At 39.8% G+C, this 27,395-nt stretch overlaps 1 protein-coding gene across 9 annotated transcripts in view; it reads right to left on the bottom strand.

Moving 5' to 3' along the window:
* ALPK1 (alpha kinase 1) overlaps window positions 1-27,395 on the bottom strand; it is a 158,606-nt gene that overhangs the window by 129,863 nt on the left and 1,348 nt on the right. For 5 of the 9 annotated variants that reach the window (XM_062199726.1, XM_062199729.1, XM_062199728.1 and 2 more), the window contains exon 2: window positions 17,221-17,564. The gene's annotated coding sequence lies outside the window, so the exon portion shown is untranslated. Of the gene's footprint in view, window positions 1-945; window positions 1,047-16,356; window positions 16,447-17,220; window positions 17,565-24,560; window positions 24,578-27,395 lie in introns of those variants that run through there. The other 4 variants (XM_062199727.1, XM_062199723.1, XM_062199725.1 and 1 more) reach the window with 3 other exon arrangements.

Genomic DNA, 27,395 nt, shown 5'->3' on the forward strand with positions numbered 1-27,395 from the left:
TGGGAGAAGGAGGAGGAAGAAGGGTTGGAGTGTAGATGGGAGGGAGGGTGGGGTGGGAAGTATCACTATATTCTTAAATCTGTATATATAAAATACATGAAGCTTATATAACTTAAATACAATTTTTAAAAAAGAAAGCAGGGAATCAAAGAGATATTTGCATTCCAACATTCACAGCAGCATTATTAGCAATAGCCAAAAGGTGGAAGCAACTGATGTGTTCAATGATGGATGAACAGATAAACCAAACTGTATATATACATACAGTAGAATATCATTCAGCCTTGAAAAGGAAGAAAATTCACATGCTGCAACATGGATGAACCTTGAAGACAAGATGCCAAATGAGAGGAGCAGGTCACAAAAGAACAAGTAATATATGGTTCCACTTACATGTGCTACTTAGAGTAATCAAATTCATAGACACAGAAAGTAGAATGGTAATTGCCTAGGGCTGGAAGAAGGGATAAATGGGAAGTTATTGTTGAATGGATGTGAAGTTTCAATTCTGCAAGATGAAAATAGTTCTGTGAATGCAATGATGGTAGCATAGCAGTGTGAATGTCCTTAGTACCACTGAACTGTGCACATGCAAATGGTTAAGATGGTACATTTTTCCTTATGTGAATTCTATCACAATTTTAAAAAGCACTCAGGAATAATCACAAGAATTACAATGGAATATTCAGATTGTTTGCCTTTTCATAGTCCCTACAAGAACTATGTGTTTCTATGTAATTAGAGAAATTAATTCAAAACATTCATATGAAAACTTATCGCCAATCTATGTTCATTAGATTTCAATCCATTTTCAGTTTAGAAAAACTTTCTAGTTAAGAGAAAGACATTAAACAGAGGACTTTGTTATAATAAGAGGATAAACAAAACAAGGAATAATCTCTGTGCTCTATCTTGCAATCTTCATCAGCATCATGGCATGCTTACTATTTGAAACATCTTAATAAGGAAGCAGGAAGTCCGTTACTGAGCCACAAATGAGAGTGAAGAAGTTCCAACTGATAGCATCACTGTCCAGCACTGTAAATCTACAAGGAAGAGGAATGTCACATCAAGAGAGGGAAGTTTCTGTTCAAGGTGCTTAAGGGAAGAGAAATTTCTTTTGGCCTCCCCCTTTCCCTTAAATAGAAGAGGGAGTATCATGTTGAATAGGATTTGGCTCACAAACTCATGCAAAAGTTTAAGCCCCAAAGTCTTCTGTTAATGGTTAACAGATTAAGGATGGGGGCTTGTGTCTGAAGGTAGAGCCTTTGGGAAGTGACTGGATTGGATGAGTTTACTAAGGTGAAGCCTCAGGATAGAGAAATGGACATGGGAGACCAGTGCACTCCCTGTCCCTCTGCTTCCTGGTTCGCCATGTGAACCTCCCTCAGCTTGCATTCTACTGTCCACTATTTTCATCAGATGCCAGACTAAGGAGACCACCTGATTTTGGACTGTGAACCAAACTTCCAAATCTATGAGCCTAAACAAACTTTCTACCTTCCTAAGTAGCTCCTCTTGGTTTTTAATTTAGGTAATGAAGAGCTGACTAGTACATGGGCTTCAAATCTCTCCTTAGACTTTTGAAATTGCTCAAATGTGAAGGAGAGAATGATTATCATCAGAGATCTAAACTGCACGTGGTGGAACATCTGACAATTTTGTTACGGAGCAAATAAGGGAATTTTGCTAAAATCTCCTTCTGGTCGATATCTTGTCTCCTAAAGTTCTCAAACTTCCATTCACTGACTTTAATAAAATGTCTATTTCTTACTTTTGGGAAAGAGGGAACAACAAAAAAAGCCAGTTTATAACTTTTGGGACAGAATGAGGGGACCCTTCAGTTATTTATGTAAAAATTTTATTAAAAGAGCTTTTAATAATAATCACTACTTTATCAGAAGTTTATGTGACCATGTACCACTTCTCCTGGTGGTTTACATTTTCAAGCATCCTGCAACCTTCTCAAAGCACAGCACATTCCCCTGAAGCCTCCAATTATGACCTCCCCTTTCTCAGTGCTACTTAAGACCTTGCTTTCACCCTCTTTGCTTGATCCACATGCCCCTCTCCTGTCTTTGAGATTCATGTCATCTTGGGTCAAGGTAACTCCCCCTAAACCACTCCTGTTCTAGAAGCTGCCAATACTTTGTAGTAATTTAGGACTTTCAGTTACTTATTCCCCTTTTTTCCAAAGATGCTGTCCTTCTCCCAACTTCAGTCATTCACTTCCATGATCATACAGCCTAGATGTTATCATCAACAGCAGCAAGACTTCCATATTCTCAAATCCTGTAACCCTTTCTCTGTACACCTCCACCTATTTTGTCCCCCTTCCTTCTCCCAAATCCAACAATCCTAGCCACTGAGAGTGCTAATTCATTGATCCCTTTTTGTGAACACCCATCCTCTGAGGCTCCCTCTCCTCTTTGGACCCATTTTAATTTCTATGGTCAATCATGATGGTTAAGGGCACAACTTTTCCCTTCCTTATTCCTCTTTTATTCATGTTTTTGTTTGTCAAGATCACAACTCCAGTTACATCTAGCTTTTGCACAGATGAGAATGCTGGGTAAAAAAACAGATCCCCTGGACTTGACTTGATACTCCAGAACATGAACTACAGCCATGTCTCCAACACTGTTGGGCAATCACACTGGACTCCAATGGTCTATTCAATATCAATCTTTTGGGTAACTATTTCATATTTCCTCTCTCTTTCCCCTTTACCCTCACCTTCAACCATCAGAAAAGGACTTTGACGCACTTTCACTCACTACTCTCAATCTATCAGCAGCCGCAAACCAGACTCTGCCTTCCCTTTTGCTATCAGAGATGAACAACTGAAGCTTTTATATAAAACTACACACTACATTTGTGCAATAATGCCACCTCTCTCCTTAAGAATATGGGTGTGGCTTTTCTCTCTCCTCTCTCAATCTCTTACATCATCAAGTGTTTGATCTCTGTGGGCTAATTACTACCTCTTTACAACCATGCCTTTATTTCTTCCAAACAAAAACTCTTGATCTTACTTTCATAAGTAGTTATTCTCATTTTTAGCAAAATTCCTGGAAAATTTTTCTTTTTTTTTTGGAGAAATTATTTCTCCTTGCATTTCCAACCTATCTTTTCCCATTTTTTTCTTAAATGCACTCCAACCAGACTGATATTGATTTTATCTAAGTCACTGATCAACTCCACACTGCTAAATCCAGCAGGTCAATTCTCACTCCTATTTCTTGGTCTGCGATGATCATGTGACAAGGACCTTCTTCCTCTGTTTTATTACAGGACACTATGCTCTCTTAGTGTCCTTCCTATATCACTGATCACTCCTTAGCCTTCTTGTTTGGTTCCTCCTCTCCTACACATCTTAATGGTGGAGTATGCCTAGGTTCAGTCTCAGGTCTTCTTCCCTTTTCCATCCGAGCTCACTTCTATTCAGTCCACATATATGGACTATTTATGCATTGACATTCAGTCTGTGTATAAGGACTGTATATGCACTGACAATTATCAAATTCCTATCTCTAGTCCAAACCTCTCTTGAGCTTCAGATGCCCATATTCAAATGTTGGCTTGATTTCTGTACTTGGGAATCCATTAAACACCATATCCTCAACATATCCACATTGAACTTCTGATCAGTCTTAGATCTGTTTTCTTTTCTTTATTTTTTTTAAAGATTTATTTATTTATTTGAGAGGCAGAGTTGTTGCAGAGAGCAGAGGTGGGAGGGGAGAGAGATAGAGAGAGAGAGAGGGAGAGGTCTTCCATCAGCTGGTTCAATCCTGAAATGGCCATAATGGCTGGCTGAGCTGATCCAAAGCCAGGAGCTTCCTCTTGGTCTCCCATGCAGGTGCAGGGCCCAGGGACTTGGGCCATCTTTTACTGCTTTCCCAGACCATAGCAGAGAGCTAGATCAGAAGTGGAGTGGCCAGGACTCCAATCGGCACCCATATGGAATGCCAGCACTGCAGGCGGTGGCTTTATCTGCTTTGCCACAGAGCCAGCCCACCAGATCCATTTTCCCAACAGAGTAAGGTGAAAGACTGACTCTGGGATGAGCTGAAGAAGCTCAGTACAGGTTGAGCAGGAGCAGGTGGGTGACCTGAGGAGGTATGACTTGTGGAAAGATATTAGCAGGGGAACTCCTTTGCTCCCCCTGTACACTCAGGCTTTTACTTCAGCACTGTGCAGTTGCAGTTTTCATCTGGCAGCTGTGACACAGGGGAATGAGTGTGTTGAGACCCTGTGAGACTTCTGAAATCTGTCTGTTGCATTATAATGAATGCTTTTTCTTTCTCCCTCTGTGACTCTCTTTTTCCTACTTGCAAGAGAAAGTCATAGGCAGCCTACTGAATGCTCTAAATTTCTGAGAATGGTTAGATCAAATACGTAAGTTGTAAAAGTCTTAAAGATTCTTTGTGCCATAGTTGTTTCTGATTTTTTTAAAGAATCTAGATTGCTGAATTACATATAAAAGCATCAAAGTGTTATTGGAGAAAATACATAGAAAAATACTATAAAAAAGAAACTAAGAATTGTCTATGATCTCAATAAGAAATAAGCACTGGAGATATTTCTCTATCATTGTCCTCTGCATGCTGTAACATTTGAAAGTTTGCATTTTGAAAACCTCATTAGATATTCTTTGATGATAATTGATCAGTTGATTTTCACCTCGAGTTTGAGATGCCTAGATACAACCAGAAATGATTTAGCAAAAATACTGCTACCTCCCTACATATATTGATGCTACTTCATCTCTCTAATGTCCTACAGTTAACTCAGGAGTGATTTTCACATATTATTTTCTGTTTTTCTTTGAGCCTTGCTTTAATACTGGACATCTCCACCACTCTGCCTGCTTCTAACTTCCTGCCTAACATGAATGACTAATACCTATTGCCAGCTGTCATCAGTGAGTGTTAACCTTTTTTTTAAAGATTTTATTTATTTATTTGAAAGGTAGAGTTACCAACAGTGAGAGGGAGACACAGAGAGAAAGGTCTTCCATCCACTGGTTCACTCCCCAAATGGTCACAACAGCTGGAGCTGTACTGATCCAAAGCCAGGAGCTAGGAGTTTCTTCTGGGTCTCCCACGTGGGTGCAGAGACCCTAGCACTTGGGCCATCGTCCACTACATTCCCAGGCCATAACAGAGATGGACTGGAAGAGGAACAGCTGGGACTAGAACCGGTGCCCAGATGGGATGCTGGTGCCACAGGTGGAGGATTAACCTACTGTGCCACAGCGCCGGCCCCAAGTGTTAGCCTTTATCAGAACTTTTTCCTAGGAAAACCCCTCTCACATCTTAGTATAAGGCATCCCTGGTGCCATTTGGAGCAGGAGGGAGGGTGGTGGAGTAAGGCTAGGGCCTCTTCTGGATCTGGCTTATAAAGTCAGAAAGTTCCTACTTTGAAAGGCAGACAAAGCTGCAGGTCGCAGGGAAATCTAGTATGGCAGGTGTGTCATCCCAGAAAGGAAATGCAAAAGGATGACTGGTGGGCAGAGTTCTGGTAAACAACTCGATTAGAGGTGGAGGAAGCACACAGCACGAGGTAGAGTAATGGAGGCAGGATAACAGATGAGCACAGAAAGCAAGTGGAGATAATAATCATACCACTTATGGAGCAAATACTGCTAACAATAACACCTGACTCATAGAATCATAGTGAGTGTTAAACAAGACAATGCATGCAAGCCTTGTAGCTGAAAGGCCAACATGTAGAACAAGCTCAACAAATACTTATTAATGAACAATGCCTGCTACTTATTGCTATTATTAACCATCATTATTCAGCACTCGTGAACAGATTGAGAGTGTCATTTCAGGTGTGGGGAAGGAGGCAGCTTCCTGTCTTCTGAGATCTTTAAATATGGACTGCCTGCTCATGAATTCCCTCCATCCTGTGCTTTATCAGTGTAAGTAGTTTGAGACTGTAGTGGTGCAAATGCCAGGCTGGAGGGGGTGGGAAGTAAGTAGGAGGTGGAGAAATGGAGAAAGAGGTCTATGGAGGAACACAGATGTGAAGCAAAGGAGAAGGGATGTGGCCAGAGTAGGATGCAGCCCTGGGGACAGATTCTGTTGGTTGCTTTCCTTAGGAGCCTCCCTCTTATGTGTATTTACTGGCTGAAAACAAGTAAAGGGTGAGAGGGAGCTAAGCAGGGTTCTTCTGACGAAAGAAAGAGGAGGGATCAGATTCCAGGTGTGGCTGGTTGGCTTTGGCTAAATGAAAGAGGATACCATTTTTACTGAGAATGACAGGAGAGGCAGAGAAGCTGTCAATGCTGTTGGGCGTTTCAGCAGAGGGCAGGAACGGCAGGGATAGGATGCAGAGGAGTTATTTCCTTCTCTGCTGGGAGTGAGAAGTGAAGGGGTGGACTTAGGGCCTGAGAAGGACGACAAAGTTGGGGAAGAGCTTCTGAGGAGGAAGCGTAGAAGCTTATCAACAGGTGAAAAATCTCCAGGAGGCACTTAGGATCCAGTGCAGTGTGTATCCACGGATTTTAGTGGCATCACATTTGTAGTGTTTTCTCCAGAAGCATTTAGGCACCCGGATGTAACACAAGGGAAGGTGAGGCCAGCACTGTGGCACAGCAAATAAAGCCATCGCCTGCAGTGCCAGCATCCCACATGGGCGCTCGTTCCACTTCTGGCTGCTTCACTTCTGATCCAGTTCTCTGCTAAGAACTGGGAAAGCAGTAGAAGATGGCCCAAGCGCTCGGGCCCCTGCACCCACGTGGCAGACTTGGAAGAAGCTTTTGGCTCCTGGCTTCAGATCGGCCCAGCTCTGGCTGTTGCAGCCATTTGGGGAGTGAACCAGGGGATGGAAGACCTTTTTCTCTCTCTGCCTCTGCCTCTCTCTAACTCTGCCTTTCAAATAAGTAAACAAATCGCGCTGGCCTGAAGTGCCAGCATCCTTTATGGGCGCCTGTTCTAGTCCTGGCTGCTCCTCTTCTGATCCAGCTCTCTGTTATGGCCTGGGAAAGCAGTAGAAAGATGGCCCAAGTTCTTGGGCCCCTGCACCCATGTGGGAGACCTGGAAGAAGCTCCAGGCTCCTGGCTTCAGATGGGCACAGCTCTGGCCGTTGCGGCCATCTGGGGAGTGAACCATCGGATGGAAGACCTCTCTGTCTCTACTTCTCTCTGTAACTCTTTCAAATAAATAAAAAAATAAATGTTTAAAAAAGAAAGAAAGATTATTTGAAAGGCAGGCCAGAGTACCTTTAAAAGATCTCACACTGGATTGACAGCAGATTTCCCAATAGGAACTCTATAGGCCAGGAGAGAATGGAGAGATATAGTCCAAGTCCTAAAAGAAAAAAATTTCCACCCAGAATAGTTTACCCATCAAACCTCTCATTCATAAATAAAGGTGAAATAAAGATCTCCCAAGACAAGCAAACACTGAAAGAATTTGTGACCAACCTGTCAGCCTTACAAACCATACTTAAGAATGAACTACACAGAGAAACAGAAAAAGACAGTCAGCATAATGAAAGAATGTGAAGGCAGAACACCTATTAGTAAAAGAAAAAAGAAGATTCAAAACAAACAATAGGAATATTTATGAAAAAAATGGCAGGACCAAATCGTTACTATTAATGACAACCTACAATGTAAATAATCTAAATTCTCCAATTAAGATACTGGCTGAATGGGTAAATAAAACAAGACCCATCTATATTCTGCCTATAAGAAACATACTTCACCAATAAAGATACAAACAGGCTGAAAGTGAAAGAATGGAAAAAGATACGCCATGCAAATGGAAACCTAAACTGAGGAGTAGAATTATACCCACGTATAACTATACTCATATCGGATAAAATAGACTTAAGAAAAAAACTGCTAAAAGAGACAAAGAAGGTCATTAAGTAGTGATTAAGTGAACAATTCAACAAGAAGATGTGACTATAGTAAATGTACACGTACCAAATAAAAGGGCACTCAGTTTTATAAAACAAATGTTAATGAATGTGAAGGGAGACATAAAACTCCAATACAGTAATGATAGGGGACTTCAATAATCTACTTTCATCAATGGACAGATCAACTAGACAACAAAAAATCAAAAGATATAACAGAACTATAGACCAAATGGACTTAATAGATATCTACAGAACATTTCATCCCCCAGTTGCAGAATACATATTCTTTTCATCAGTGCTTGGAACTTGCTCTAGGTTAGACCACATACTAGGCCATGCAAGTCTCAATAAATAAAAAAAATTGAAATCATATCATTTATGCTTTCTGATCACAATGAGATGAAGCTGGAAATTAACAATATACAAAACTCTAGAAATTATAAAAACACATGGAGACTGAACAACATGACCTTGAATGAACAGTGGGTCATAGAAGAAATCAAAAGGGAAATTAAAAAATTCCTTGAAACAAATGAAAATGCTAACACAAAATACCAAAATTTATGGGGTACAGCAATAGCAGTATTAAAATGAATATATAAACTAATAAGTACCTACATTAAAAAATTGGAAAGGTATCAAATAAATGATCTATCAATGTATCTCAAGGACCTAGAGAAACAAGAACAAACCAAACAAAAAATTAGTAGAAGGAAAGAAATAATAAAAATTATTAAAAAATAAACAAAATATAAATTTGAAAAATTATACAAAACATCAGTGAAATAAAAGCTGGTTTTGAGATTGGTGTTATGGTGTAGTGAGGAATGTCACAACCTATAACTCTGGCATCCCATAAGGGCACCAGTTTGTGTTCCAGCTGCTCCACTACCAATCCAGATCCTAGCTAATGTGTCTTGGAAAGCAGAGGAAGGTGGCCCAAGTGTTTGGGCTCCTGCATCCATGTGGGAGACCCAGAAGAAGCATTCCCTCTAAGATCCAGAACCAGACAAGGATGTCCATTCTCACCACTGTTATTCAATATAGTCCTGGAAGTTTTAGCCAGAGTCATTAGGCAAGAAAAAGAAATCAAAGGGATACAAATTGGGAAAGAAGAAGTCAAACTGTCCCTATTTGCAGATGACATGATTCTATATATAAGGGGTACAAAAGACTCCACTAAGAGACTATTGGAACTCATAAAAAAGTTTGGTAAAGTGGTAGGTATAAAATCAACACACAAAAATCAATGGCCTTTGTATAAACAGACAATACTACAGCTAAGAAAAAACTTCCAGGATCAATCCTATCCACAACAGCTATTAAAAAAAAATACCTTGTAATAAACTTAAGGGTTCAAAAATCCCTATAATGAGAATTACAAAATATTAAAGAAAGGAATAAAAGAACACTCAAAAAAAAAAAAAAAAAGGAAAAATCTTCCATGTCCATGGATTGAAAGAATGAATACCCCCAGAAGCCTAAAGGGTTAAATACTTGTAAAATCCTACAGGTGCTTTCAAAAATACTGTGAAGTAAGCAAGTGCCTCTTGTTGGTTGATGAGTTTATAATTTTAAACATGGCGACTTAAAGTCTTTTGTCATCCACAGTTATATATGATTTGCTGCTCATAAAACTAAAGCGTTGTTGGTTCTGTGATTAGCTGTCCTCCTATCGGTTCCTATGGACTTTTTCCAGCCACTTCTATTGTATTCAGTACTTTGGGATGGCTCTGTCATGACGACAGCCTAGGGTGGTTACTGGCGCCATAAACTAGAGTGTCAATTTGTTGGGTCAACAACAGGAGCCACTGTGCACTTGCTCCTCATATGGGATCTCTGTCCTTAATGTGCTGTACATTTTGATTTAATGCTATAACTAGTAATCAAACAGTATGTTTCACTTTGTGTTTCTATGTGGGTGCAAACAGTTGAAATCTTTATACTAAGTTGATCTTCTGTATATAAAGAGAATTGAAAATGAATCTTGATGCAAATGGAAAGGGAGAGGGAGCGGGAGTGGGGAGGGTTGCGGGTGGGAGGGAAGTTATGGGAGGGGGAAGCCATTGTAATCCATAAGCTGTACACTGGAAATTTATATTCATTAAATAAAAGTTTAAAAAAAAAAAAAAGAAAGAATGAATGAATACCATCAAAATGTCCAGCACTTCCAAAAGCAATTTACAGATTCAATGTGATACCAATCAAAACACCAAGGACATTCTTCTCAGATATTGAAAATATGATGCTGAAATTCATATGGAAACACAGCACACCCCAAACAGCTAAAGCAATCTTATACAACAAATAAAAAGCCAGAGACATCATAGTACTAGATTTCAAGACATACTACAGAGCAGTTATAATTAAAACAGCCAGGTAATGACACAAAATAGTGGATAGAACAATGGAACAGAATAGAAATGCCAGAAATCAACCCATGCATCTACAACCAACTTCTCTTTGACAAAGGAGCTAAATTTAATCCTTGGATCAAGTAGAGTCTCTTCAACAAATGGTGATGGGAAAACTGGATCTCCACATGCAGAAGTATAAAGCATGATCCCTACCTTATACTTTACACAAAAATCCACTCAAAATGGATCAACAACTGAAATCTACAATCCAATACCATCAGATTATTAGAAAACATTGGGGAAACCCTGCAAGATATTGGCATAAGCAAAGAGTTCTTGGAAAAGACCCCAGAGGCACAGGCAATCAAAGCCAAAACTGACAGATGGGACTACATCAAATTGAAAAGCTTCTGCGAAACAATCAGCAATGTGAAGAGGCAACCAACAGAATGGCAGAAATTCTTTGCAAACTATGCAATTGATAAAGGATTAATAACCAGACTATATAAAGAGTTCAAGAAATTCAACAACAACAAAACAAACAATCCAGTTAAGAAACGGACAAAAGACTTAAACAGGCATTTTTTTTAAAAGAGGAATTCCAAATGGGCAACAGACATATGAAAAAAATGCTCAGGATCACTAACCATCAGGGATATGCAAATCAAAATCACACAATGAGGTTTCACCTCACCCCTGTTAGAATAGCTTTCATACAGAAATCAACAAACAACAAATACTGGCAAGGATGTGGGGGAAAAGGTACCCTAATCCACTGTTAGTGGGAATGTAAATTGGTATAGCCACTGTGGAATATAATATGGAGATATCTCAGACACCTGAATATAGACCTACCACATGACCCAGCCATTCCAGTCCTGGGAATTTACCCAAGGGAAAAGAAATCAGCCTATGAAAGAGTTATCTGTACCCCCATGTTCATTGCGGCTCAATTCACAACAGCTAAGATATGGAATCAATCCAAATTCCATCAACTGAAAACTGGATAAAGAAATTATGGGATATCTATACCATGGAATACTATATAGCACGAAAAAACGAAATCTTGTCGTTTGCAACAAAATGGATGGAACTGGAAAACATTATACTTAGTGAAATAAGCCAGTCTCAAAAGGACAAATACCCTATGTTCTCCCTGACCTGTGAATACTAATAGAGCACCTAAAAGGTAATCTACAGAAGTGAAAGTGACACTTTGAGATGCATTGACATTGAAGAGCCCTTGTTTCGATTATTGAGGAAGTTTTTTCATACAATTTGTTGAACACTTTACTTAGTATAGAGTTAATCTTATGTGTATAAATTTAATTGAAAATAGATCATAGTAAAAAATAAGAATGGTTATAGGAGAGGGTGGAGGAAGTGGGGTAGGAGTGTAGGTGGGATGGCGGGTACAACGGGAAGAATCACCATGTTCCTCAAGTTGTATTTATAAAATGCATGAAGTTTGTATACCTTAAATAAAAATTCTCTGGGAAGAAATATATCACTAAGCATAATGTCCAACAAATAAAAAGTAGAAAGAGAAAAAAAAAAGAACTAGTATCATCAAAATGTCTATACTACACAAAGTAAGTTATAGATTCAATGCTATTCCAATCAAAATTCCAAGGACATTCTTCACAGAACTAGAAAAAAAATCCTAACATTCATATAGAAACCAAAGACCCTGAATAGGAAAAGCAGTTTTAACAATAAAAACAAAGCCAGAGGCATCACAATACTAGATTTCAAGACATACTGCAAAGCTGTTAAAATCGAAACAGCCTGTTACTAGCACAAAAATAGACATGTAGATATATGGAACAGAATAACCATCCCAGAAATTAATCCACATATCTATAACAAACTAGTCTTTGATAAATGAGCTAAAAATCATTCTCTGAAGAAAGGATGGTCTCTTCAACAAATGGTGCTAGGAAAACTGGATTTCCAGCAGCGGAAGTTTGAAACAAGACCCCTAGCTTACATCTTATACAAAATTCAACTCACAGTGGGTCAAGATTTAAACTAAAGACCTGAAACCATCAAACTAATGGAGGAAAATATAGGCAAAATTTTGCAAGACATTGGCCTAGGTAAAGACCTCTTGGATAAAACCCCAGAAGCACAGGTGATAAAAGCAAAAATAGACAAATGGGATTACATCAAGCTACGAAGCTTTTGCAAAGCAAACAAAACAATTAACAAAATGAAGGGACAACTGACAGAACGAGAGAAAATATTTGCACACTATGCATCTGATAAAAGATTAATATTCAAGGACCAGCTTTGTGATATAGCAGGTAAAGTTGTTGCCTACAACACTAGCATCCCATATGAGTGCTGGTTCATGTCCCAGATGCTCCACTTTCAATTTAGATCCCTGTTAATCATCTGAGAAAGGCAGCAGAAGTGCTTGGATCCCTGCCACCCAAGCTCCTGGCTTCTAGCTTCAGCCTGACCCAGCTCCAGCTGTTGCAGTCATTTGGGGAGTGAATCAGCAGATGGCAAATCAATCTATTTGGGCCAGCGCTGTGGCATAGTGGGTAAAGCCGCCACCTGCAGTACCAGCATCCCATATGGGCACCAGTTTGAGTCCCAGCTGCTCCACTTCTGATCCAGCTCTCTGTTACTAAGCAGTAGAGGATGGCCCAAGTCCTTGGGTCCCTGCACCTGCGTGGGAGACCTGGAAGAAGCTCCTGGCTTGTGGCTTCAGATTGGCCCAACTCTGAACATTGTGACCATATGGGAAGTGAGCCAGTGGATGGCAGACACACTCTCTCTCTCTCCCTCCCTTTCTCTCTCTCTCTCTCTCCATCTGCTTCTGCCTCTCTGTAACACTGCCTTTCAAATAAATAAATAAATCTTTAACAAAAAAAATTAATCTCTATCTCTTCCTCTCTCTTTCTCTGTAAACTCACCTTTTCAAATAAAATAAATAAATCTTAAACAAAATAAATATTTTTAACATTTATTTAAAAATAAATATTTATAAATTTAATTTAAAATAAAATAAATAAATCTTGAAAATATTTTATTTAAGTTATACAGGTTTCATGTATTTCATACACACAGACTTACTAACATAGTGACACTTCTCCCCTACCTTCCTTCCGGCCCACCCTTCATCCTTCTCCTCTCTCATTTCCACTCTTAAGTTTTACAAAGATCTACTTTCAGCTTACTTAAATTCCTAAAGTTAACCCCACATTAAGCAAAAGTGTTCAACAAAGCATTTGAAGAAAAAAAAAACACTGTTCCTCAACAGAAGACACAAGGGCTATAAACAACCATTGAATTTCAAAATGTCCATTTTACTCCAATATATTACGTTTCAGGTATTCTATTAGTTAAGAAATGGAGAGTCAGGGAATAGTACTCTTGGAGTACTAGTAATTTTTTTTTTGTTGTTCTTAATTTGGGTGTTGGTTATAAGTGTGAGCAGGGGACAAAAACTGATCTATATACTTAGGTGCATTTCTTGGTATGCATACTATATTTCAATAAAATGTTTAAAAAATACTTCATTGGCTCAGAAAATGTCCACTTCTCAAATACATTAGTGCAGCACATTCAATATTTTATCCATCTTTGCATTATTTACCATATACGTACATTACCTGTAATATATTTATTTAATCATTTTCTTTTTTATTTTTCATCTTTTTTTTTTTTCAGAGAAACAGATTGAGAGATAGAGAGATAGAGAGAGAGAGAGAAAGAGAGATCTTCCATCTGCTTGTTCACTCTCCACATGGCCAAAATGGCCGGAAATGGGCCAATTCGAAGCTGGGAGCCCAGTAGGTACAGGGGCCCTAGGACTTGAGCCATCTTTTGCTGCTTTCTAGGTGCATTAGTAGGAAGCCAGCTCAGAAGTGGAGCAGCTGAGCCAAAGGGATGCCAGTGTTGCATGTGGCAGTTCAACCCTCTATGCCACAGTACAGGCCCCTTTAATTATTTTCTTAAAATCAATATTAAATTGCTCATTTTCTTTTTCCTTATCACCTTCCTAAGCAATACTATTCACAAAATCACATTTTAGTAAGCTAATTATATATATTTTTTAAAGATTTATTTTATTTATTTGAAATTCAGAGTTACGGAGAGAAATAGAGACAGGGAGAGAGGTCTTCCATCCGATGGTTCACTCCCCAGATGGCCACAACGGCCGGAGCTGTGCCAATCCGAAGTCAGGAGCCAGGAGTTTCCTCCGGGTCTTCCACATGGGTGCAGGGGCCAAGAAGTTGGGCCATCCTCCACTGCTATCCCAAGTCATAGCAGAGAGCTGGAAGGGAAGAGGAACAGCTGGGTCTAGAACCAGCGCCCATACGGGATGCCGGCGCTTCAGGCCAGGGCGTTAACCCACTGCACCACAGTGCCGGCCCAGCTAATTATATTTTAAATATAAATTTTAAGCATATACCTGAAATTTCCAAAGATAAAAATTTGGCATATGCCACCTAAAAGCAGTAGTATGTAAGCCAAACTTGGGAAATATTGTATTAATGCCTAACTAATATTTAAACTACAATCAAGTGTGGGCATCTAGCATAGTGGTTGAGAAATTGCTTGGGATGCCTGCATTCCATATCAGAGTGCTTGTGTTCAAGTCCTGGCTTTGCTTCTGATTCTAGCTTTCCTGTAAACGTGCCTGAAAGGCGCAGATGATGGGGTTCTGGACTTTTGGCTTCACTCTGCCCTAGTCCCAGCTGTTATGGACATTTGGGGAATAAACCAGGGGATGGGATATTTCTTTATCTCTTGCCTCTCTAATAATAATAATAAATAAATAAATTTAAACTGTAATCACTTCTTTATATTTTTTAGACATAGAATTATAGCACAAGATAATATTTTTACTTTGCAATTTGTCTTTTCCACAGAACTCTATAATAAGCCAAAACAACAATCTATAAACGGGGGCCAGTGCGATAGCGCAGTAGGTTAATCCTCCGCTTGCAGCGCTGGCATCCCATATGGGTGCCGGTTCTAGTCCTGGCTGCTCCTCTTCTGATCCAGCTCTCTGCTATGGCCTGGGAAAGCAGTAGAAAATGGCTCAAGTCCTTGGGCCCCTGCATCCATGTGGGAGACCGGAGGAAGCTCCTGGCTCCTGGCTTTGGATCAGCACAGCTCCGGCTGTTGCGGCCATTTCGGGAGTGAACCAACGTATGGAAGACGCTTCTCTCTGTCTCTCCCTCTCACTGTCTGTAACTCTACTTCTCAAATAAATAAAATCTTTTAAAAAAATCTATAATTGAAGCAAATCACAACATTCTGTAAATATAGACATCACTGTCAGTAACAGGAAGAAAAGACCCCTCAATGCAGAGAGGCAATAAGGACAAAAAAAGACATGCAAAGTGTTTACACCAAAAGGTTGAATACACAACCCTGTAATTTTGCTCAACCCACAGTCACTTAAAATTTCAAGAAAGAAAACCATTCATAATGAGCATTTATGACAAAAAGCCATCATTCTTTGAAATAGATTATAATTAAGGAGAGTAAAGCAGTGCCTGCACTGTGTTCAGGGGAAATGACTCAGAGAAATTCTTTGGAATAAGAGGAATCATGGAACTTTGGAAACATCTTGAAATGCACGCATCTGTTCTCAAGGAAAATTCCAGGTCCTAAACCCAAACCTAGATTGTAGAATACCTGCTGTTGAATATTAGCACAGCCTGACACATTAGGCATGTTCATCACACACTATTGTATTACAAGAGTTTGTGACATCTATCATGATTTATACATGGTTTTTACCAAAATTTTAAGCAGAACTTTAGAAGTTTATTTTTTAAACACATTTCTAGAATTATTGGCTCTTTATTCACACAGCTAGAGATGCTATAAAATTGTGGGTTTTTTTTGAGGGGAGAACCTGAAGGCTTTATCTCAAGTCTCAAAAGATCTTTTAAGTAGGGAATGAATTATTTCTGGAATAACAATTTTGCTTCTCTCAAAGCTCAGTGGTGATGAGGTTGGGAAGGACATGGGAAGAGAGAATTATTTGGGTCAGTGAACATAAACACCTGACCTAGAATCTGTGCAGGTCTGGAGATTCTCCCCATAGTATATCAACTTATATCCAGCCCTACTCAAAATCATACAAACCTTCCAGACTTGTAACTTGCTGAAACTTCACCAAGGCTTACAGGTACACAGATACTGTGGTATAATAAATTTTCTCTATGTAGTGCAATCCTGTGTGAATCCAGGGGAGAAAGGAGACACCAGACGACGGAGACAATGCTAAGGCTTATGTGTAGTACTAAACAATAACAGCGAATACATGTGTGTTCTTAGCCACAAGGTATTAACAAGCTTCTTACAACATTTCTTAATGAAAAGACTCTCCTAACTAGATACATGAAGGAATTTAATTTTTCTAGATGCTTTCCCTTTAAAAGCTTGCCTACCCCCAGAATTCCTGTTAGTTCTTCCCATATTTGAAGAGTAATTCTTATCTGTTTCCTGGTCAAAATTATTGATGCTATCATAAAAGTAGTATCACTTCCTGTGTCCTCCAGAAAAAAAAAAAATCCCATGGTTAATTTCTCAAGTAAGTAATCTCAACAATCCTTTAATCAAACATTTCCATTTGCTGACAAATGGGACCAGATGTTCATGAGCAGGTCTAGCAAGCTCTGGAACATAAGTACCTTGTTATTAAAACCTTATTTTAAAAACTGGTTCATTTTCTCTTCTTCATAATAACTGAAATTCACTGTTGTGGGAAGTCCTTCTCCTCTCTCTTCCCACCCCACCCTTTTGTTCTTTCCCAATCCCACTCTTCCCTTTCCGGGAGTTTCTAGAAGTGCAAATATTCTTAGAGCCCCCAAGTTATTTAAATGTAGAGAAAAACAGAGTCAACATTTATACAGTGATCCACAATTTAAGAAAAACACTTCCTCATACATAATGCCATCCTTTGTACCCACATCTCCTTCGATCTGCCACTTAAAAGTTGATACTCACTTTTATTCTGGAGAAGGTGAAAAAACATGTGAAAAGGAGAAAATCTGATTCTGAAAAGAGTTAATTCCAGTACGATTTCTCTGAAATAAATGATTTCTCATAAACTGCTGTAGTTTCAGGAAGTAGGAATTTGAAAGAAAACAAATCCTGTCACTGTCTCAGAATGTGGTTGCGTAATTCAACTCCCCGGGGTTTTCAGCAGTTGTGCACCACAGGGCACACCCCTTGAGGAATTGCTTTAGTTAGTGAAAGGTATGCTGGGAGTTGTGTTACCACATAGAAGTTCCGTCTCTAAATGAAAGTGCAAGACTCCTCATTTGGACTGGGTCAGAATAGAGAATCACCTAAGGATCAAGAAAAGAGAACATCAGTAAGAAACAATGACCGTGACATAGTTTTCATGTATCATTCAGACAAACTCATGTTCAGGCTCAGTTCTGTGCTTTGTCTTAAAACTGCAGTGCCAAAGTGAGCTTGTTACCATGGAGACACATATACATGTATTACTAAGCTTATTTCAATTGAAAACTCAACTAGAACGTTCTTGCCAGAAAGTCTGGTCAGTCTGACTGGTTTGACAATGTCTAAGTTACATGGTGGAAATTGTCCCTCAATTGAACAACCTTAATTTGCAGCTCTCAATTTTGACCAAAAAAATATCAAAAGTACATAGGAGATTTTCAAAAGTTTATGAAAATACATTCATTTGGAAAAAAAGTTGTTGAAGTCAAAAATATGTTAATTTTCTCAACCCTTCAGCTGCTGGGCTAAAGTTTCTTCTAGACTGAAGGAGAGAGAGAGAGATTCACTAATGGTAACAGGATACATTTTGGTAAAGCTTTTCTGGTATATGTCCCAGAAACTGAGAGGGTGAATGGACTTTAATAACTGGGTACATGATCTTTGGTGAGTCAGATGGTTTCCAGTTCTGCCTCTTAATGAAACAGAAGGAAAAGAAGCAAATAGTCAGCAGGTAAATCACTTTTTTAATGACAGATCATTATGTGATTCTCAACGTAAGACTTTAGAAAAAATTAAAAAGAACTGGTTTTGCTATAACCAAACTCTACTTATTTATATAAACAGTTTCCTCTTTTATGTATGCATTTTTGTGGAATGCTGTTCTACTCTAGCTTTAAGTAACTTCATCTATTAACTAATTTTTTTAAATTCCATAAATCTCATTGAAAAATGCATCTTAAATAAAATTTTATTGTGTAATATTTATAAAATACATCATTTTATTTCTGTCTTTTTAAGCAGTTATGAATAAATAGTATTTGTATAATTTATTCTTCAAAAATATTTAAAATTTAGTATATATGGTCACAGGAAAAATTTTCAATTTCAATATTTATATATTTTTATTGCAGAGAATATTTATTCCAGAGATAAACACTTCCAAGCATTTAAACTATTTTATGTTAGAAGAATATGTATTGACAAAGTAAAATGAAAATAAAAGTTTAAGGAGACAAAGCAATAATATAAAATTTTCAGTTATTAAAGAAAAACTTGTACTATGTTTTTAAATGAATTATGGGCAACATCAAATCATTAGGACATATACTTTTTGCTGAGTACATTTAAAAGAGTAATGTAAGAGTCTTCTTTATGAAGCACCAGGCATATTCTTTTCTCTTTTTTTTTTTTTTTTTTTGACAGGCAGAGTTAGACAGTGAGAGAGAGAGACAGAGAGAAAGGTCTTTCTTCTGTTGGTTCACCCCCCAAATGGCCGCCATGGCCGGTCTGCTGCGCTGAACCGAAGCTAGGAGCCAGGTGCTTCCTCCTGGTCTCCCATGTGGGTGCAGGGCCCAGGCACTTGGGCCATCCTCCACTGCCTTCCCAGGCCACAGCAGAGAGCTGGACTGGAAGAGGAGCAACCGGACAGAATCCAGAGCCCCAACTGAGACTGGAACCCAGGGCGTCGGCGCTGCAGGTGGAGGATTAGCCTAGTGAGCTGTGGCGCTGGCCCAGGCAAATTCTTTGCAACAAAATTTAAAATAAACGATTAATACCAACATAAAAATCTCTGGTGGCACTACGATTTTGTGAATTTCTGTTGGGGGTAGTAAGCTAAGATGTTTGAAATTGGAGGGAAGGATTAGACATTCTAGAGCCTAAAAGGGTGCTGGATATCCGAGGATGGAGAGACAGGTAGTGATGGGAGAGGAGGGATCTAATAAGGAGATATTTATTTTCCCTACAGTCTCAACACTAGCCAAGTGTGTCTCCCAGAGGGATTGCTGGTGAATGTAAAGTCATGGAAACGTAGTGTTTCATTTCTTATCACAATGTTGATTCTTAAAAGAATTTCAAAAATGAAAATTCCTTGAGAAAAAATTAATAACAAAAGCCTCAACTGCTTGAGATGTATACTATAAAAAGTACTATAAGAAATATAAGAAGTATACTATAAGAAGTACTTCAAAAAGTCTGTGGAAAATGAAATTAAAAGGTAAGTTTATAGCAGAGACTTTCAAAAAGTTCATTAAAATGCAGAAAACTATGCTTGGATTGCAGATTTTTTGAACCAAAATAAGATTATATTTCAATTCATTTTTTCTCCGAACTTTTTTTGAAATACCTCATAAACTATAATACACTGAGAAAAGCTGGTGGCACCATTGTATTTGTTTTAATTTTCTAGGTTTTATAATCTTGAATATAACATGCTGAAATAACCTGACATCACTCATATATTCATTGATTTGATAGAGCAAGAGAGAGTGCTCCCATCCACTGGTTTCCTTCCTAAATGCCTGTAACAGAAAAGATTGAAGCTGCAAGCTGGGAACTCAATTCAGGTCTATTACGTGGTGGTGGAGACCAACTAGCAGAGCCATCCCCACTGCTTCCTAGGATCTGCATTAGCAGGAAGCTGGAACTGGGAGCCAGAACTGGGGACCCAAACCTAGCCATTCCAATATGGGATGCGGGGATTCGCTTAATTTAACCATTAGGTCAAATGCCTGCCTTTGATATCATTCATTTATTCAAACAACATGTTGAGAATATCGATTCTGTGCCAAGGGCTATATTGGTGTAAGAGATTTAGGCTGAGAACATAAGAATTATCTTAAGTCGATTTCTGTGATAGATGAATTGGTGGAAAGGTGGCTAGTAATGAACTGGAAAGAATAGGCAGAATTTGGTTCTAGTATGAGATCTTTGTGTTTCCTTCTAAGGTGTTTAGACATTTATCTGGAAAACATTGGGGAAGCACAGAAAATGTAAATGAATATGGTAATAAAGGCATATAACTGTTTCAGAAGGAATACTCATAGTGGAAAGGCTGAATTATGGAGTAAGATTTGTATGGGTGGGTGGATGGATTAGAAGGCAAGACTGGAGTTAGGAAAATGAGTTGGAAGACCACTGCAGAAGAAGTGATAGGTGGGCTTAATGACAGTAACAGTGGAAATAAAGTAAAAAATATTTAAGATATAGATATACAGGCTTAGGTAGCAGACATAGAAATATGAGTAAATCTGGGGCCGGCACTGTGGCATAATATGTTAAGACTCCGTCTGCAGTACCAGCATGCGATATGGGCACTAGTTCAAATCCTGACACCTCTACTTCTGATCCAGCTCCCTGCTAATGCACCTGGAAAAGCTGTGGAAGATGGCCCACGTGCTTGGGCCCCTGTATCTACATGGAAAACTTGGAGGAAGTTCCTGGCTCCTGGCTTCAGATCAGCACAGCTCCAGCCATTGTGGTCATTTGGGGAGTGAACCAGTTGATGAAAAACCTCTCTGTCTCTCTCTCTCTGTGTGTGTGTCTCTCTCTGTCTCTGTGTCTCTCAAATAAATAAATAAATCTTTTTTTAAAAAAGAAATATAGGTAAATGACTTAGAGGCAGTCAAAATTCTGAAGCTATAGAGATTAGCAAAGGAAAACATTCAGGATGAAAAGAAGGCTGCAGAGAGGAAAGTTAATAATATCAGAATTTATACAGAAAAAGACAGGTTCATAAGAGAGATGGGGGAAAATGCTTAGAGCAGTAGTAGAAAAATTAAGAGAAAATTACACCCTAACACCAACACCAAGCAATGTAATCTGAAGAAGGCAGCAGCAGCAGAATCGAACATGGGACACCACATACAGGTCACACATTCAGAATTCCAGTCCTGCCTAAAAGCCGGGAGGGTGGGAGTCATACAGTGGTTGGGCCATGGTTTTAATGAAGTGGAACTGGTCTACGGTATTAAGTGAAAAAGAGAAAGGAAGTAGGAAGAGAATGGTAACCTGTCCGTTGGCATGGAAAGCAGGCCAAAGATTGCTTTAGCCTGGACAGAGCAGTGGAGTGGTGGCAGAAAGCAGATGATGGAATGCTTTTTAAATCTTAGGAAGATGAAGAGGTTGAGTGGGAAGAGAATCTTCCAATCCAAGCCTAGATTCAGTATACAGGTGCAGCATATATTGGGCAGGGGTATGCTCCTACCCAAATCCCTTCAATGCTGGAGCAAGATGACCTCAAGACAACCACAACTGTCTTAGTGTAAAGTTAATTATGGCATAAATTCCAATGCCACAAGTAGTAGAAAATATTGATATTTCTATGGGGATAATAGCCAGAATGCCATTCTGGAACTTTCTTCTCAGAATTTGTACCGTGTTGACAGAACACTGATGAAAAACACAAAGAGAGAACCAAAGATGGATGATAAAAGATGTGATATTTCTCTGAACCAATATTTTTTTTCTTCTTTTATAAGAAGATGAAATTTGGGACCAGCATGTGGTACAGTGGGTTAAGCCACCAAGAGAGGCGGCCATCCCATATCAGAGTGCTGGTTGGAGTCCCCACTGTTCTTCTGTTCCAGCTCCCTGCTACTGCACCTGGGAAAGCAGCAAATGATGGTCCGAGTGCTTGGGCCCCTGCACGTACATGGCAGACCCAGACTGAATACCAGGCTTCTGGCTTCAACTTGGCCAGCCCCAGTGGTTGTAACCAGTGGATGGAAGATCTCTTGTTCCTTCTCTGTCTGACCCTCTTTCTGTGACTCTGCCTCTCAAATAAATAAAACAAATCTTTTTAAAAATTAAATTAGTGTGCTAGAAATGAAATACTATGTATCTTATGATTCTTCAGTAGGTAGTATAAAATGTTATTTGTTAGGATGCCAGTACTTCATAGATTTTAAAATAATGGACAACTCTAATAATGAAATGCAAATACTCTAACATTAAATAAGAGGAGAGTTTTATTGTGTTTTACTAAAAATTGGACTGAAAGGCAGTACTATTCAAAAGGTTAGATTCAATAAGGAAAAGAAAAGTCACTTGGCTTGGTAGAAAGCACGTCCCACACCCACACTGGCCCTTCTCTGCCCTGTTTACACGGACTATTTCCCATCGTGGGTGATTTAGGCTCCAGACCAGGACCCACCGGGAACCTGCCTAATCCACTAGGATCCTTGAACAAAAGTAACTACGAATGTGTTAGTCCTCTACTCTGTGACAAGTTACCACAAAGTCAGTAACCTAAACCAGCACTTAATAAATGATCAATAAGATATGATGGAGATTCATTTTAAATGTCTGTAAACGGTGTCATTACTAAAACCATGTAAGTTTCTTAAAGAAATTGGAGGGGCCGGTGCTGTGGTGTAGTGGGTAAAGCTGCAACCTAGGGTGCTGGCGTCCCATGTGGATGCCAGTTTGAGTCCCACCTGCTCCACTTCTGACCCAGATCTCTGCCATGGGCTGGGACAGCAGTGGAAGATGGCCCAAGTCCTTGGGCCCCTGCACTTCCATGGGAGACTGGGAAGAATCTCCTGGCTCTTGGCTTCAGATCGGTCCAGCTCTGGCCGTTGCGGCCATCTGGGGAGTGAACCAGTGGATGGAAGACTCTCTCTCTCTCTGTCTCTGCCTCTCTGTAATTCTGCCTTTCAAATAAATAAATAAATCTTAAAAAAAAAAAAAAGGAGGAACAATAAATGCTCCCTGATACATAAAACCAAACACAGTACCCATTGGTTGCTTCAAGACGTCTGTCAGTAAGAAGTCTGGGTACACAGTAGTTGAGAATACTACACTCCTCACTTGAGGCTTGGGGTCCCCTCTAGGCTCACACAGGCTAAGGGCAGAACTGCAGTTCTTAGATTGAGGTCTCCTTTTCTTGCTATCTGTGGCCGGGGCCACTCTCAACTCTAAGATGCCTCCTGAAGTTCCTTGTCACATGGCCATGTGCTGGCCTGGAGGTTTGCTTGCTTCCAGGTGAGCAGGAGTGTGTGTCTCTGACTTATGGAAGAGTTCAGTCCTTTAAGAACTCACCTGCTGAGGTCTAGCCCAGCTGGACCATCTCCCTTCAGATGAACTCAGAGAAGACAGACTAGAAATGTCATCACAGTATGATGTCTCATCGCAGTTCCAGGTCCTGCCCTCCTCCAGAGCAGGAGCTTATATATATTGTGTACCCCATGGGGCAGGAAACTTGGGGGCCATCTCAGAATTCTTCCTACCACAGCAGCTTTCCCACAGGGAAGGGTAGAGATGATAGCGTAAGGTTGGCTCGCTGCTTCCTCTCTCTACAATCTCCAACGCCTTCCTGTCTCCAGGGGATATACATACATATATATATATATATATATATATAGATGTATATGTATGTATATATATATATACACATCTATATATATATGGGATATATATGTGTACATATATACACACAAAGGGAACAGATTTCATGTGTTTCTCATATACAATTTCTTTTTTTAAAAAAGATTTATTTATTTATTTGAAAGGCAGAGTTACAGAGGCAGAGAGAGGAGAGATAGAGAAAGTCTTCCATTTGTTGGTTTACTCCCCAAGGGGCCCCAAGGGCCAAAGGTAGGCTGATGCAAATCCAGGAGCCAGGAGTTTCTTCCAGGTCTCCCACGTGGGTGCAGGGGCCCAAGGACTTGGGCCATCTTCTACTGCTTTCCTAGACCATAGCAGAGAGCTGGATTGGAAGTGGAGCAGTTGGGACTCAAACCGGTGCCCATATGGGATGCTGGCACTGAAAGGAGGCGGCTTTACCAGCTACGCCACAGGGCCTGCCTCCTCATATAGAGTTTCAAGAACATAATGATACTTCCCACTCTCCCTCCTCCTTACAATGACATACTTTCAATTTACTTTACTTTTCTCATCGCTATCCGACCATCCTCTTGAGAACCCACAGTGAGACATTAAAGGAATTAAAATGCTGAATGAGACCCGTCTCTTGGGGGATTTCTCTTTTTTGGCTCTTCTTTAAAACACGTTGTATGTGTGAACATAACACATGCAAATTATTACAAAACCCAACCAGTTTGAAACAGTAAACAAGGAGCAACATTGCCTCCACTCACCTTCTGTCCCCTCAGAGCCGCCATGTTTTTCTCAGAAATATCAATATCATCAGTCCCATTTCTTGGGTCTCCTTGTGGATAGTTTATGTATTTACAGACATGCTTTTTTCTCCCACACTTGTTTTCCTCTTAGTAATGCATCCTGCAGATCTTTCCACATGCGTCTTGATTGTCTATTTAATTGTAGTCACTTAACTTCAGAAGTCTGCATTAAGTTTTCTCGGTTCCCATCTGAACTCTATAGGCTTCATTCTTTTGCCACTTAGGGAACCAATGGGAAAAGAGCTAGCTCAGGTGACGCTAAACGTTTTCCCAGTTTGCCACAGAGCATCAGCTGTAAGCTAGGGTTACGTGGAGTCTGGGGGTCTGAGCCAGATAGGGCAAGGTTGATGAGTATGTGCCTGATATGGTTAGAACATTTTAGACACAGCAATTCTTATTTTTCAATGTGCTGTGATTGTGTTACCACAATTAGCTTCCTGTTTTTGATCTTTCTTTGTTTGAAAGGCAGAGAGAAAACAAAGAGAGACCTCCCATTTGCTGGTTCTCTCCCCAAGGCCCACAAAAGCCAGGGCTGGGCCAGGTAGAAGTCAAGAGGACAGAACTCAACCCAGATCTCCCACGTGGGTGGCAGTGACTAAGTAGTTGAGCCATTATCTGCTGCCTCCCAGACACAATCAGCAGGTAGCCAAATCAGAAGCAGAGGAGCCACTCCAATAGGGGATGCTGGTGTCTCAGATGGTGATATAGCCTCTGTGCCAAACACCAGCCCCCTACTTTTTTATTCTAATTGAAATAACAATCTCTCTCTCTCTCTCTCTGTAGCTCTTTCAAATAAATAAATAAATAAATATTTTAAAAAAGGATTTTCATTATCCAAATATATACTGCCACCAGGTCCGCGGGCGAGTCAGGTGCAGACGCAGTGCTGTCGACAGAGCAGGTGCAGGGACCCCGCGTCTCCATTAGCCTCGTGCTAAGCCTGGAAAGTGAATCTGCTCTGGGAAGGAGCAGATAATGGGCTAAAGAAAGGAGCTAAAAAATGTTCCTAAGATTCTTTCCATGGAAAAATATTTTTTTATAAAGATTTATTTATTTATTTGAAAGTCAGAGTTACACAGAGAGGTCTTCCATCCACTGGTTCACTCCGCAGATGGCCGCAACAGCCAGAGCTGAGCCAATCCGAAGCCTGGAGCCATGAGCTTCTTCCGGGTCTCCCACGTGGGTGCAGGGGCCCAAAGACTTAGGCTATCTTCTAGTGCTTTCCCAGGCCATAGCAGAGAGCTGGAAGTGGAGCAGCCGGGTCTTGAACCGGCGCCCAAATGGGATGCCGGCACTTCAGGCCAGGGCTTTAACCCGTTGTGCCACAGCGCCGGCCCCGGAAAAATATTTTTGTAGTTTCAAACTATGAAGTAACTTAATTACAACCATGTTGCAATCCATATATGAGGTTGAGAGTGTGATCATTGGGGAAACACTGATGGAACACTATCCAGTGAACAGGAGAGCTGTGACAATTTTTTTTTAACCTCAATATAATTTGGAGATTTCAAATTGCTTCAAGCTAGAATTAAATATATTGGATGGTGTACCTTTTATGTTATTTTTCAAATTAAGTTGATCTGTTACTGATAATTCAGTAAACTCTTCCTGTTTGTATCAGTCAGTCCCTTGCCTGTTTTATTCTGTTTTGAAATGGTAAATGGTCCCAGCTCAAGTTTTGCGGAATCTAATTCCCCGAAGGCTTCTTTTCACTCTTTTCCCAAAAGTACTTAGCTTATTTTGTGAAACCCTGACTTCACCCAGCACATTTAATATCTATGAGGTGAAGATAAACAAGTTGAAAAGCTACCTGAAGTCCTTGAAATTCACAGGAAAGGAGGTTTACCATACCCTGTCTCATGTAGAAGATACTGGCAATTCTGAGCAGCTCTAAGTACAAGATAAAGTGTCACACTTCTAGGCCACTTCAGGACCAACTGATGGGTTTGTCCAAATGACGCAACCACATCTAAACAAAACAAAAGGAAACCTGCAAATCAGAGAGCTTCCAGAGTGACTGCCAGCAGGCACATTGTTATCTGTATTTTTGTCAGGGCAGCTCCTTACCTTTCTTCAGGCCTGTCCTTTTGGCCAAAGGACCCCCACACCTAATATGTTGTTTCTTTTAAGAAAAATCACAGCCTGAGATGAGGATGTTTATAAAACATCTTACAGAAATGTCTAGGAGGCTTTTATTGCCTTAATGTTTTTTGTTCCTTTAACAGAAAAGATATTCTCAGGGCCAGCGCTGCCTGTGACAACGGGATCCCATAGGCGTGCCGGTTCAAGTCCCAGCTGCTCCACTTCCAGCTCCCTGATAATGGTCTGGGAAAAGCATAAGATTTGCCCCATCACCTGAGTCCCTGCCAAGCAAAGAAGGATGAAGCTCCTGACTTCGGTCTGCTGTGGCCACTTGGGGAGTGAACCAGTGGACGGAAGGTAGAGAGCTCTCTCTCTCTCTAATAAATAAATAAATATTAAAAAAAAAAAAAGGATTCTAGTTTTCCAAGAATGATATTCATGGTTCTCTCTAAAAGCTCTCCCTATTTGTTTAAACTTTGACATGGAATAAAATTTAAACAAGTCAAGTCTGTAGTAAGTCCATGAAAGAATCTCTTCACTTAAAAGTAACAGGAACAAAAACAGCAATAAAGCAGATTACAAATGGTTTTGCCTTATTTAGGGATGAGTGACTTAATATTGCTTCTTTTGTACGTGCTCCATTGGAGATATTCAGCAAAAGCAGAAGTTGAAATTACAGAAGGAAATAGGCACAGTTATTTTTGGTTCTGG

Source organism: Lepus europaeus, chromosome 8, assembly GCF_033115175.1.
Source record: "Lepus europaeus isolate LE1 chromosome 8, mLepTim1.pri, whole genome shotgun sequence".
Lineage (NCBI taxonomy): Eukaryota > Metazoa > Chordata > Mammalia > Lagomorpha > Leporidae > Lepus > Lepus europaeus.